Here is a 13,014-nt window from a genome sequence, read left to right on the forward strand (position 1 = left end):
TTCCAAATGTTTCTCTCTCCTTTCCTCCTTTACCTACCTCCTTTCCAAGACAGCAAATAATCTGTAAATCATATTTTAATATGCGTAGAGAAATTTAGCAGCTATTTGAATCTCTTCTTCTCTATAATAATGCTAACTCCTCATTAATTTGAAAAGGGAAGTTACCAACAATCTTTTTTTTTTTTTATTTAATAGCCTTTTATTTACAGGCTATATGCATGGGTAACTTTACAGCATTAACAATTGCCAAACCTCTTGTTCCAATTTTTCACCTCTCACCCCCCCACCCCCTCCCCTAGAAGGCAGGATGACCAGTAGAAGTTAAATATATTAAAATATAAATTAGATACACAATAAGTATACATGACCAAAACGTTATTTTGCTGTACAAAAAGAATCAGACTCTGAATTATTGTACAATTAGCTTGTGAAGGAAATCAAAAATGCAGGTGTGCATAAATGTAGGGATTGGGAATTCAATGTAATGGTTTTTAGTCATCTCCCAGAGTTCTTTTTCTGGGCATAGCTAGTTCAGTTCATTACTGCTCCATTGGAAATGATTTGGTTGATCTCGTTGCTGAGGATGGCCTGGTCCATCAGAACTGGTCATCATATAGTATTGTTGTTGAAGTATATAATGATCTCCTGGTCCTGCTCATTTCACTCAGCATCAGTTCATGTAAGTCTCTCCAGGCCTTTCTGAAAGCATCCTACCAACAATCTTTTAATACTGAACCCAGCCACCTTTTCTCTGTCCTTCTCTTTCTGGACTTCTCTGAATCTTTCCTAAATTTCCCGATTATTCCTAATGAGCTAATCTACTCTTAATCCACTGGGTAGTGTACCCAGCAGGTCCCTAATCAACATTTGTTAATTGAATTGGATCTAGTTCAGTCCCTTCATTTTACAGATAATTCTGAATTATGGTTTGGCAGCTTAACATTTATTACAACTGTGTAGAAGAGATAAATTCTAATCTATTAAATAAAGAAAAGAAATTACTGGAGACAAAATTAGGAATTTGAGTATATAAAATAAAAATATTTTGTACAATTTTTTTAAAACTCTAAAATATAAAGAAAGAGACTGAGGGGAAATTCTTGTATTTTATATGTCAGATAAAAGCTTGGGATCTCGATTTTTATAGAGCAGTGACACAGATCCACAAGGACATTTTGTCTCTAAATAGAAATGTCCGGGAGCAATGAACACAAAACAAGGAAACATCAATTGTAAGTAAACATTGGGAAAAGTGGAGATTATAGGATATTAAAAAAAAAAAAAAAAAAAAAGCCCAACAACTCCAAGATGTATCACTGCACATCTTTCAAACTAACAAAAATAAATTTTAAAAAAGCATGATATTAGTGGAGTTGTGGGGAAACAGAGGCATTCATATATTAATGATGTAATTGAAATTAGTATAGTCTTTCTAATGAGAAGTCTGGCAATATACAAAGGTCATAAAAATTGCCATATTTTTGAAAGTTTATCCCATATTAACAACAATAACAAAAAAAAATACCTTTGATGTATCACTGCATTGCACCTTTAAAACTGACAAAAATAGGGGCAACTAGATGGTACAGTGGATAGATTTCTAACCCCGAAGTCAGGAGGACCTGAATTCAAGTCTGGTCTCAGACACTTTAACACTTCCCAGCTGTGTGACCCTGGGCAAGTCATTTAACACCAAGTGCCAGCCCTGAAGTCAGAAGGACCTGAGCTCAAATCCAACCTCAGATACCTAATTACTTCCTAGCTGGGTGGCCTTGGGCAGGTCATTTAACCTCAGTTGCATCAGAAAAAAAAAAAAGACTGACAAAAATAATAAAGCAATACAGATATAATAAAGCATTAGAACTGTGAGAAAACAGCTATACTCATACATTATGGATGTAATTGCAAACTAGTGTCTTTCTGAAGAGCAATCTGAAGAATAACACATAAGAGTCATAAAAATGACTGTGCTTTGAACTCAGTTTTCTTATCATAGTGACTACAGTTGAAGAAAATAATAATTTTAAAATATCAATACAAAGTTTTTAGGGCTATATTACTTGTATTAATTGGGGAATTAATTGGTCAAACAAATTATAGAGCATTTATAAAATGGAGTTTTAGAATGCCACTAAAAACAAAAACTATATGGGAATATAGAGAAATCTAGAATCACAGTTTCATGGATTTGGAACTAGAAAGGACCTTGGAGGCCATTTAGTACAGCCCCTTACTTTACAGATGAGGAAACTGAGGCTCATTTAGAGAAAGTGACTTGACTAAGATCATACAGATAGAAACCGGCAGGGCTAAGATTTGAACTCAGGTCCTCTAACTGTCTCCAAATTCAGTACTCCTTTCTTGCTATACCACACTGGGAAAGCATTGTATAAAATACCACAAGGAAGGAAAAAGTAGAACCAGAAATAGAGCACTGTTTAACTATAACTTCAAAAAAATATATAGTATTTATATATGAATGTACAAGAGGCATGAGGAGGGGATTTAGAGTGAAGAGTTGATAAGTCAACATTGATACTATTAGTTAGGATGCTCCGAATATGTTAGTACAATTTAAAGCTATCAAAAGAATTTAAATTAAACTCTAAGTATTAAATCTATTTAAGCTTCTAAAGTTTAGAACAGCACTGGGACTTTTGGGACACCTTGCATCTCTAACTCAGTTTGCCAAATCACATATTCAGTTCCTCCTTTTCTTTTGGGGGCACTTCTGTTGCTTAAAAAACCCTCCATTTTGACGCTGACATTTCCATAACTTTGTGTCCACTCAGAACCATCTCATCCAAGTCCCCTTTATCAAAGCAAGACTTATAGGAAAAAGGAACTTATACTTATTGTCTTTTCTCCACCTCTTATTCCCTTTTGAACCTCTTGTAATCAGGCTTTCTCGCCCATTACTCAGTGAAAGCTATGCACTCCCAGGGTTTCCTTTGAATTCAGTGGCTGGTTTGTACCAACTCTCAAGAGCCGAATGTTAAATTTTTAGGAATTTTGTGAGTCTGTTGTAAAAACAAAGCCCATCTCTTCTCTACAATGTGGTGATTCAAGGCAATTCCAACAGATTTGGGATGGAAAATGCCATCTGCATCGAGAGAGAGAGAGAAAACTATAGAGACTGAATGTGGATAGAACCACAGCATTTTCACCATTTTTTTTGTTTGGTTGTTTTTTCTTTCTCATGGTTTTTATTCCCTCTGGATCTGATTTTTCTTGCACAACATGAAAAAATATGGAAATATGTCTAAATGCTTGCTGTCTTGGGGAGGGAGGAGATAAGGGAAAGAGGGAGAAAAATTTGGAACACGAAAATCTTACAAAAATGAGTGTTGAAAACTATCTTGACATGTATTTGGAAAATAAAATACTATTGAAAAAGAAAAGAAAGAAAGAAAGAAAAGAAAAAGCACCATATCCCACATACAGTTTGATCAGCTCTTAAATGAGCCACGTTACTTGTGGTTTTAAAAGGATTGGTGTCAAAACACAGCAGAGTATATTTTCAATACATTATTGTTTAAAACCAGTTCCAAGTGAACAATAATGAACCAGCTACACCCAGCGAAAGAACTCTGGGAGATGACTATGAACCACTACATAGAATTCCCAACCCCTCTATTTTTTGTCCATCTGTATTTTTTTGTTTCCTTCACAGGCTAATTGTACACGATTTCAAAGTCTGATTCTTTTTGTACAGCAAAATAATGGTTTGGACATGTATACATATATTGTATTTAATTTATACTATAACATATTTAACATGCATGTGGCTACCTGCCATCTGGGGGAGACAGTGGGGGGAAGGAGGGGAAAAACTGGAACAAAAGGTTCTGCAATTGTCCATGCTGAAAAATTACCTATGCATTTATCTTGTAAATAAAAAGCTATAATAAAAAAAATAAAAAAGCTTTAAAAATACATTATTGTTTATTTTAAATTATTGTGGTTTTGATAATGTGACTTGATATTGTGGCTTGATAATGAGTATTGGGAAGTGAACTTAATTGTATTTTGTTCTGATGGAGGGAAAAGGAATAAACATTTATTAAGCACTTGCTATATGCCTGATACTGTGCTAAGTACTTTACAAATATTATTTCATTTCTCCCTCACAAGTACCCTGTGGAGAAGGAGCTATTATCGTCCCCTTTTACAATTAAATAAACTGAGCCTGAGAGAAGGTTAAGTGATTTGCCCAGGATCACACAGCAAGTTAGAGTCTGGGGCAGGGTTTGAATTCAAATCTTCCTGACTCTGGGCCCAGTGCTCTTTTCCACTGCACTAGCTGGCTTTCTCTAATGGAATGTTACATCCATAAAAGTCAGGAGTAGCTATGAAATTATTAGAAAAATTTCCTAAAATCATCATTTGGCTTCCATGCTTACAATCACCATTTGACAATTCAATACCTGAAATAAAATAAGTTAATCACTTAAAAATAGTTTTGGGTGAACTTGATTCTGCTTATCACCAAGCTTGGAATCAGGAAGACTCAGCTTCCTGAGATTAATTCTGGCCTCAGATACTTACTAGCTCCTGGTCATTTCACTGGACTCTTGTTTGCCTCAGTTTCCCCATCTGTAATATGAGCCGGAGAGGGAAATGGCAAACCACTCCAGTATCTTTGCCAAGAAAATCCCAAATGGGGTCAGAGTCAGTCCTGATTGAAAACAACTGAATAGCAGCAACAACAATAAAACTCATACCAAGCTAGAAATTAGAGCTCAAGAATTTGAAAATTGAAACGATTAAATTGATTGAATTCTGGGATGAAGATGAATGGGATGTGAGCCGAGCACGGATACTATGGGGGTGCACGTCTCCTATCACACGGGCATTTTTCTTGTTCTTTTCATCTTGGTTTGACAAAGGGATTAGCCAACACTGATTTTTTTCCCCAAGAGCTTACTTTAATAATTGACATTCCTGAAGGATTTTCATTACTTTCAGCTGCATTGATGCCAAGACGAACAAACATTCCCCAAACCACCAAATTAATCAAATGCACCCTAAGAGCTTTGGGAAATGTAAAGGTTGGTGCTGGAAAGTAGGGATCACAAGGTGAAGATTGTGATTAAGTCAGATGGACTTAAAGACATTCCATTTAACAGAAATAATCCATCTAATGCTCTTCTTAGGAATATCTTACTTGAAAATATAATTCAATAAGTCAACTTGTGTCTTTTATCAGATGGAAATTATGAAAGCAATTTTAATTAATTTGACTTATTACAACCATCTTTTTGACCTTATGAAGAATTAACTACACCATGGATAGTTAGTGAAAAAAAATTCCATTTAAGTGAAATTTTATTTTTATTTATTTATTTTTGCTGAGGCAATTGGGGTTAGGTCACACAGCTAGGACATGTTAAGTGTCTGAGATCACATTTGAACTCAGATCCTCCTGACTTCAGGTCTGGTGCTCCACCCATTGCACCACCTAGCTGCCCTCTTAAGGGAAATTTTAAAACATAAAATTGATTTGTATGATTTTGGAGGATAATACTATCAGATCAAACAACATTCAATTCCCTGAAACTATACAAAAAGATTAGAATTGTCATTACCAATAGCTCTGAAGGGAAAGAGGTTTCACTTAATGAATATAATTTGTACAAGGGTGAGAAATAGTTAACAGTAGGTCATGTCAAATTTCATGACAATAAATTTACTGGAAAAACAATTAGGCGATTGGGATGCAACTCCATTTGTCCAATAATGGTTGAATTACAACCACAGATTGGCTATGGACATAAGCGTTTGGCAAAAATTAATGAAAGCATTCTGTGAGAATCAATTGGATATATGGAATTAAGAAAATTGAGTATTGTAAATTTTCTTGTTATTTGTAAATTGTGTGCTACACCCATCCTTTATATAAACTTTATAATAAATTTATGTATCTTTTTATGTGTATTTTTTTTTCAGAAAGCAAATTGTTAACCATTGATCAGCATTGATCCTGTCTACAATCTCTTCTTTGCTAAATTTCATGACCTTATTTTTCTCTGTCCTAGTCTTCTTTGACTCTGTAGCCTTTGAAACTGACTGTCCTCTCTTCCTAGATCTTCTCTCTTCAAAGTACCTTGACTCTAGTCTTTCTTGTTTGTATTCTTTGTCTGACTGATCCCTCTCAATCTCCTTTGCAGGTCATAGCCTATCTCAGGCCCCTGCAAAAACAAGTATTCTCCAAGCAAAGCTCCCTTTGGATTCTCTTTTATCTTTTTACTTTTTTTCTTGGTGATTTCATTTATTCCCATGGACAAAGAGAATATCTTGTGGAATTGATTTCCAAAGCTATATATCGAGTCCTACCCTTTCTTTAGAGCTACGGTAGGTAGGAAATGTAGGAAGTAGAATATTGGACCTGAAGTCAGAAAAGGCCTGAGCTCAAAAGTGACTTCATGTGCTCCCTAGCTATGTAGCCTTCATTGAGTCACATACCTCTTAGTCTGACTCAGTTTCCTCATTTGCAAAGTAGGGATAATAACAGTCCCTATCTCACAGGGTTATGGTGAGGATCAAATAAGATCAAAGTGCCTACTTAGCACAGTGCCGGGCTCCTAGCAAGCCTTACATAAATGCTTAGTTCATTTCCCTAGGGAATTTAGAACAACATATTCACACTGGAACACTGAACAAGATTTGGGCTTGAGTTTTTCCAAGAGAGGAGATTAAGGCCTTATAAATCATAAGCACCCCTTCCCCCTCCACTTCAGGGACTTTCAACTTTCCTTTTATTTTAAGAAGTTTAATAAAGAATTTTACTGCTAACATAAGTAAGCACTACTAAGTCACAGCTGGCCTGAATCTGCATTTTTACAGTTGGACCATGGAGCTGGAGGTGGAGTTCTCACAGCTGTAACATTCCCAGTCAATCAACCCCTCCTTTCTCTCCAGATGCACAGGACCACTATTTTACCTTCTTCCAATCTTAAGGGCACAACTCCTGTCTAGTGAAGGATGGTTGGGATATTTGCATGTAATATGGAAAGGAAGATAATATATAAATGGAAGGAAAGTCAGATATAATTCTCCCAGGATGAGATATGATGCCCAATGTGCTAGATTTGGGTTGGTTTGATGTTGCTGAATTGTGCCTGACTCTCCGTGAGCTCATCTGGGGTTTTCTTAGCAAAGATACTCGAGTGGTTTGTCCTTTTCTTCTCCGACACATTTTTCAGATGAGGAAACTGAGGCACATAGAGTTAAGTGACTACTATAGGATCACATAGAGCCTGTAAGTATCTAAAGCTGGATTGGAATTCCGTTTTCCCTGACTCAAGACGGGACATTCTATCTCCTGTGCCATCGACCTGTTCTCTCACTCACTACTGGGTGCCCTTGGATGAACGATCACTCGGATGAATTGATTACAGGCTCTCTGAGCTTCATTGTTCTAAACTGGGCTTGAAACAGAGGCCATCTCAAGACCCTTTAGTTCTAAAACCAAAATTCTAGGATGAAAAAAATGTTTGGCATCTAGATCTGGCAAAGAACCTAGCTGGAAAAATGAAATGCCTGAGGACTCCAAGCCCGTCCAAATGGAAAAAATAATGGGAGTTTGCAGTGACCAGCTCAGCAGGCAAAGCCTTTCATAACCTGACCCCCCACACACACACCTTAATGGCTTCTTACATGTTACTCCCCAGCTCTTCAGTCTGGTGACAAGGGCCTTCTGGCCCTTCCCCGAACAAGACCCTCCAGCTCTCAGCTCTGGGTATTCGCTCTGGCCATCACCGGCCTGCAAGACTTTTCCTTCCACTCTATCCACCTGGCTTCCTTTAACTCTCAACTAAAATCTGATCTTAATTCTAGTGCCTTCCCTCCCTTGATTATTTCCCACTCTATTATAGTTTGCTTTGTATATATTCGTTTGCATGATGTCTCCCCCATTGCGGGGAGCTCCTTGAGATTAGGCACTGTCTTTTACCTCTTTTTGTATCCTGGCACATAGAAGGGGTTTAATGACTGCTTATTGATTGATTGAAGGGGCTCTTGCTTAAAGGTTTCGAATAGCACTTTATAACACCCTGTCATCTGATCTTCACAAAGATCCTGTGAAAATATTATTATGCCCACTTTACAGATGAGAAAACTGAGAATCCCAGAGGTTTAGCAATTTGTTCAATGTCACACATTTCATTAATGGCAGAGCTGGGACTCAATCCTGGGTCTTGGTCAGAAGTATGCTTACCCTGTATCACAGCTGGAGAGGGTAGAGCTGATGAGAACAAAGATCTGACTCATAGGAAACTTATCACCTTTTGAGTAAAAATTGCCCCCTTCCAAGAAACACTGTGTTTTTTTCCACTTTTAGTTAACAGCCTGACACTTTGAATGTAAATCACCCTCTGGGGGCAGCTTCTGAAAACAAAGTCCAGCCCTGGTCACATGTGTGTCTGTGCTAAAAGAAAACATGGTGAGAAGTTCCAATCTGAATGTTCAAAAAGTTGATGAGTAGTGGCCTTTTCCCTGGGTGAGAAGCTAAAAGTTTCTGGTCGAACATGGGTTCCATGGGTATCATCTGTCTTCCACCTGTAAACACTATCTCTGGGATCTCTTGGTTTCTGACCAGCTGAAGGTTATGTCTCTCTTGCTTCTAGGATGGTTAACATTGAAACTATCTCAGAAATTAAGGGTCAACTATTGTTCCTTTTTTTAAAAAAAATTCTGTCAAAGCTGAGAAAGTGAAGGAAGTTGAACAAGATCACCAGGGCTCAATCAGGTGCTAAATACAATAATTGTCTTCTTTGAGCCATTCCATTTCAGTATTTTTCCTTCCTTCTTTCCTTTTTCTTTCCTTCTTCTTTCCTTCCTTCCTTCCTTCCTTCCTTCCTTTTTCTTTCCTTATTTCTTCCTTCCTTTTTCTTTCCTTATTTCTTCCTTCCTTTCTTTCTTTTTCCTTCCTTCCTTCATTTCTTTTTCATTCTTTTTTCCTTCCTTCTTCTCTCTCTTCTTCTTTTTCTCCTCTGCTTTCCTCCTCTTCTTTCTTTCCTCCTCCTCCTTCTCATGCTCCTTCTCTGCCAAAGGAGACTCCTATTTCCTAAGCATTCAGATCTTTTGAGGATATTTGATTGTATGGGCAAAGAAGAGGTCTCTTAATTGGATTGGGCAACAGTTACTGGCACTTACACATTCACCTCTTGGAAATACCTTTCCCATAGCCTCAGCCCAGGGTATTCCTGAATGCAAAAAGCTGATAAAATCCTATTATGTGAACCAGATGGGCTTAGAATTATTTTAAGTACAGCCCTTGGCTAGAGTACCCTGTACACTTGCCTTTTTGGAAGAAAAGTTTCAAAGGTAGTTTTCCTTCCATTAAATATTTATGCTTTGGAACCAGGAACAGATAGTGGTCTTTGTGAGCCCAAAGCCCTCTTTGAAAAGGACCATTTGCACAAGGAAGAATGATTCATGAAACATTAAATATTAATTGTTCATGTGACACATAGGACCTTGCCTTTTCCTTGCCTGAAGGGAGGTGAAGAGCCTCGTAAGCTCCAGAAGTGGAATATGGGTGAAACTAAGATGGCAGACCAAACTAGGAAAGAGTTAAGAAACAATTCAATCCAATCCGTTACCTTACATTTAGTTTTTGTAGATTTGTATTTGTTAGCTTTATATTTAGACTTTATACATTCATAAAAGTCCTTAGTATTCTTTCTCTTCCTCTCATCCCCCCTTAGAAGGTAAACTCCTTCTGAATAGGGATTGTTTTATTCTCTGTACAGTGTTGAGCACAGTACTTGACAGACTGAAGGCCCTTAATAAATGGGTGAATGATTTGACGAGCATTTATTAAATGCCTACTATGTACTTCATAGGAAGGAGTGGCTTAAGATTTCAAATTCAGTATAGGTAACACTCTCTCTTCCAGAGTTATTGAAGTCTGGTGGCAAGGTGAAAGTCAGGATAACTGGCAACAGCTAAGGATGCAGTAGATGTCCTTAACGTCTTCAATGTCTGATCCGCTCTGAGCTTCAGCCTTCTTTGGGCCATTGGAACAAACTGTTCTCCTCTTCCTATTCCACTGAGGGAAGATTTCACATGCTTGGCAAACAAGCACTTAATAAATGCTTTATCTGTAGATCTATCTAAGCTATCTTTTTTGCCTAAAACATTTATTTACTCATGCGCTGGTGGTTTCTTCCCATTAGAGGGTAAGCTCTTGGAGAGTATTGATGTTTTTCAGATGTTTTTGTTGAGTCTTCATGTTTTCTTGGCAGAGACACTGGGAAGGTTTGCTATTTCCTTTTCCAGCTCCTTTTGGAGATAAAGAAACTGAGGCAGACAAGGGGAAATGACTTTCTTGTGTGACTTTCCAGAGGCACACAGCTAATAAATGTATTTGGACCCAAAGCTTCCTGACTCCGAGCCTAGGTGTAATACCGAGAATAGGTAATTTAATTTTTGTCTTCCTAGCTCCAATGCCTACCACAGCACCTGGCTTCCTCTCGGCATTTAATAAATGTATCATGAACTGAATTGAATTGGTAACCAAGTGGGGTAAAAACACGAGGCATCCTGGGAGGCAGAGGGGAAGAGGGGGAGAACTCCAATAAGAGGAATAGCCCATACCAAGGCCCAGAGGATTACACAGATTAGAGATCTAATTATTAGCTCCCCAGAGGGATCCACAGATTAGGATGGAACAGAAATGACCCCTTTACCCGGAGCCTTGGGCACCACCACATTTCCTGTCCTGGAGAGCAGAAGACTTGGACGGCAACTCAAAGGTTTGTCTCCCTCTGACCTATAAGTGAATCTGCTCTGCAACATCCCTGATCTGGAGACTGAATATAAATGAACACGTGCAATGTTCCCTCTTTTTTTCTTTTTCTCTTGTGGTTTTTCCCTTTTGTTCTGATTTTTCTCCCTCCCAACATGATTCATAGAGAAATAGGTATTTAAAAATTAATGTACAAGTACAACTAGAAAAAAAAATTTTAAAAACACCATCCTTGACCACAAGGGATGACCTTCTCATAAGGATGTACAGTGATGGGAAAATTCACTAGTGCTAGAAGAAGAAGCTCATTCCTCTTTGGGACAGTCATTAAAAGGTCTCACCTCTCATTGCTCCTGGTCTGTATGGAATAAGCAGGGTGAGTAGGGCTTTTCCCAAGTGCTAATATGGTGCGGAAGCACCACCTCTTGATAGAGAAACTGGGCAGGTGATGAGGAAGACAGCTCTGGGAGAGCTCAAGGGAGCAGAGGCAGAAAGCCTGGCCCCTTCCTCTCCCAGTGGGATCATAGCTACAGCCAAACTCTGTAAGACTTGGTTCTTCTCAGCAGTTCAGTGATCCAAGATAATCCCAATACACTGCAATTTTGTTATGTTGTTGCTGAGGCAAGTGGGGTTAAGTGACTTGCCCAGGGTCACCCAGCTAGGACGTGTTAAATGTCTGAGACCACATTTGAACTCAGGTCCTCCTGACTTCAGGGCTAGCCCTCTAACCACTGCGCCACCTAATTCCAATAGACTTTGGGCAGAAAATGCCATTTGCATGCAGAAAAAGAACTAAGGAGACTGAATGTAAATCAACACACGCTATGTTCACTTTTTTGTTCTTTTTTAAATCTCAAAACTCCCTCTCTCAGGGTCCATTTGTACCATTACTCTCCCAATCCACTAGTTTAATTCCCCCTCAGGGACTGGGTTCTCCTAGTTGTGGCTCTTATCTCTGGGATCAAATAAAACAACCCTGGTCTCTCTTCATCAAGACCATCCAATGCTTGACTAATAGCAGGTACCCAAGAAATGTGTAATGACTGACTGACTTAGTAGTTATGGGAACTGGAGTCAGGAGCGGAGGATATCGTCTTGGCTGGACATCTCTGATTCCTTGTATGATACGGTTCTGAAACTTATACAGGTTTTTTCCTAAAATGCAGCATTCGCAGTACTCCAAACATAGTCAGAATGCAGCAGGATCTAGTTAAACTTCCACCTTCCAGATCCAATGGCTCTCAATGCAGTCTCCAATTGTACTGCCACATTATTAATTCCTGTTGCTTTCACAGCCCACTAAACCCCCAATGGGCCGTTACATAACCAAATCTTCCCCATCCTCGGATTATGCAGTTGATCACTTGAACGCACATGTATATTAAATTTTAACCATTACCCAACTCCCCTGAAATGAAGCGGAGGCCTTTGCAAAGGAAAATTTATCACTGGCAGGGAGTCCTAAGTGACTTTTTATGTGCCTCAGTTTTCCTGAATCTGAAATTCAGAGTTTATGAAATGCGATGCACAAACTCTTTGAATTTTTTCGGCTGAGATGTGAGAAGTCGTTTAAAGACTACTTCAGCTATAACTTACTTTATAATAAACTTCATTTAATGGTTTCCTGTAGATCACATTTAAAAAGCTGGGTTCCTTAAAAAAAAAAAAAAAAGTCATTAGATGCTTCATATGTTCTTCTTGAGAGACTCTATGATATTTGACGCCATTTGGGCAACTTGGATGGAACTGCCTAGATGACCAAAGGTCAAACTCACCCCTCCGAGGGTCTGTTAGGGTAGCATCTGCCAACTCAATAAGTAATAAATGATCCTTTACAAAACCAGCAGCAGAGAAAAAAAATATTTTTATTTTAAAGATAAACATATCCTTTGAATCTGAGGGTTCTCAACATACTTCAGCTGGCCGAGGACCTTATTAACCATGTGCTAACAATAATGAAACTGCAGTAGTCCAATAAAGTGAAAAAATTAAAGCGATTATATGGCGCTCTTTGATGTTTGGCCCAGGCCACATGGATTCTGGGCCTGGTGGAATGGAAAGCCATCTGTTCTCAAGACATTGCATAGTGATGCCGAGAGCTAAATATTTATAGGTAACGGAGATAGCCAAACCTAGACTTACGGAATATTTTATAAGTTTAAATGGCTGTTATAATCTAGGATGGATGTTTTAAAATATGCACTTAGACAGAATCAATGAGTATGAGAACCTGATGTGGTTTAGGGAGAGAGATTTCAGCC

The sequence above is a fragment of the Sarcophilus harrisii genome, chromosome 2 (genome assembly GCF_902635505.1).
Source record: "Sarcophilus harrisii chromosome 2, mSarHar1.11, whole genome shotgun sequence".
Taxonomy (NCBI): domain Eukaryota; kingdom Metazoa; phylum Chordata; class Mammalia; order Dasyuromorphia; family Dasyuridae; genus Sarcophilus; species Sarcophilus harrisii.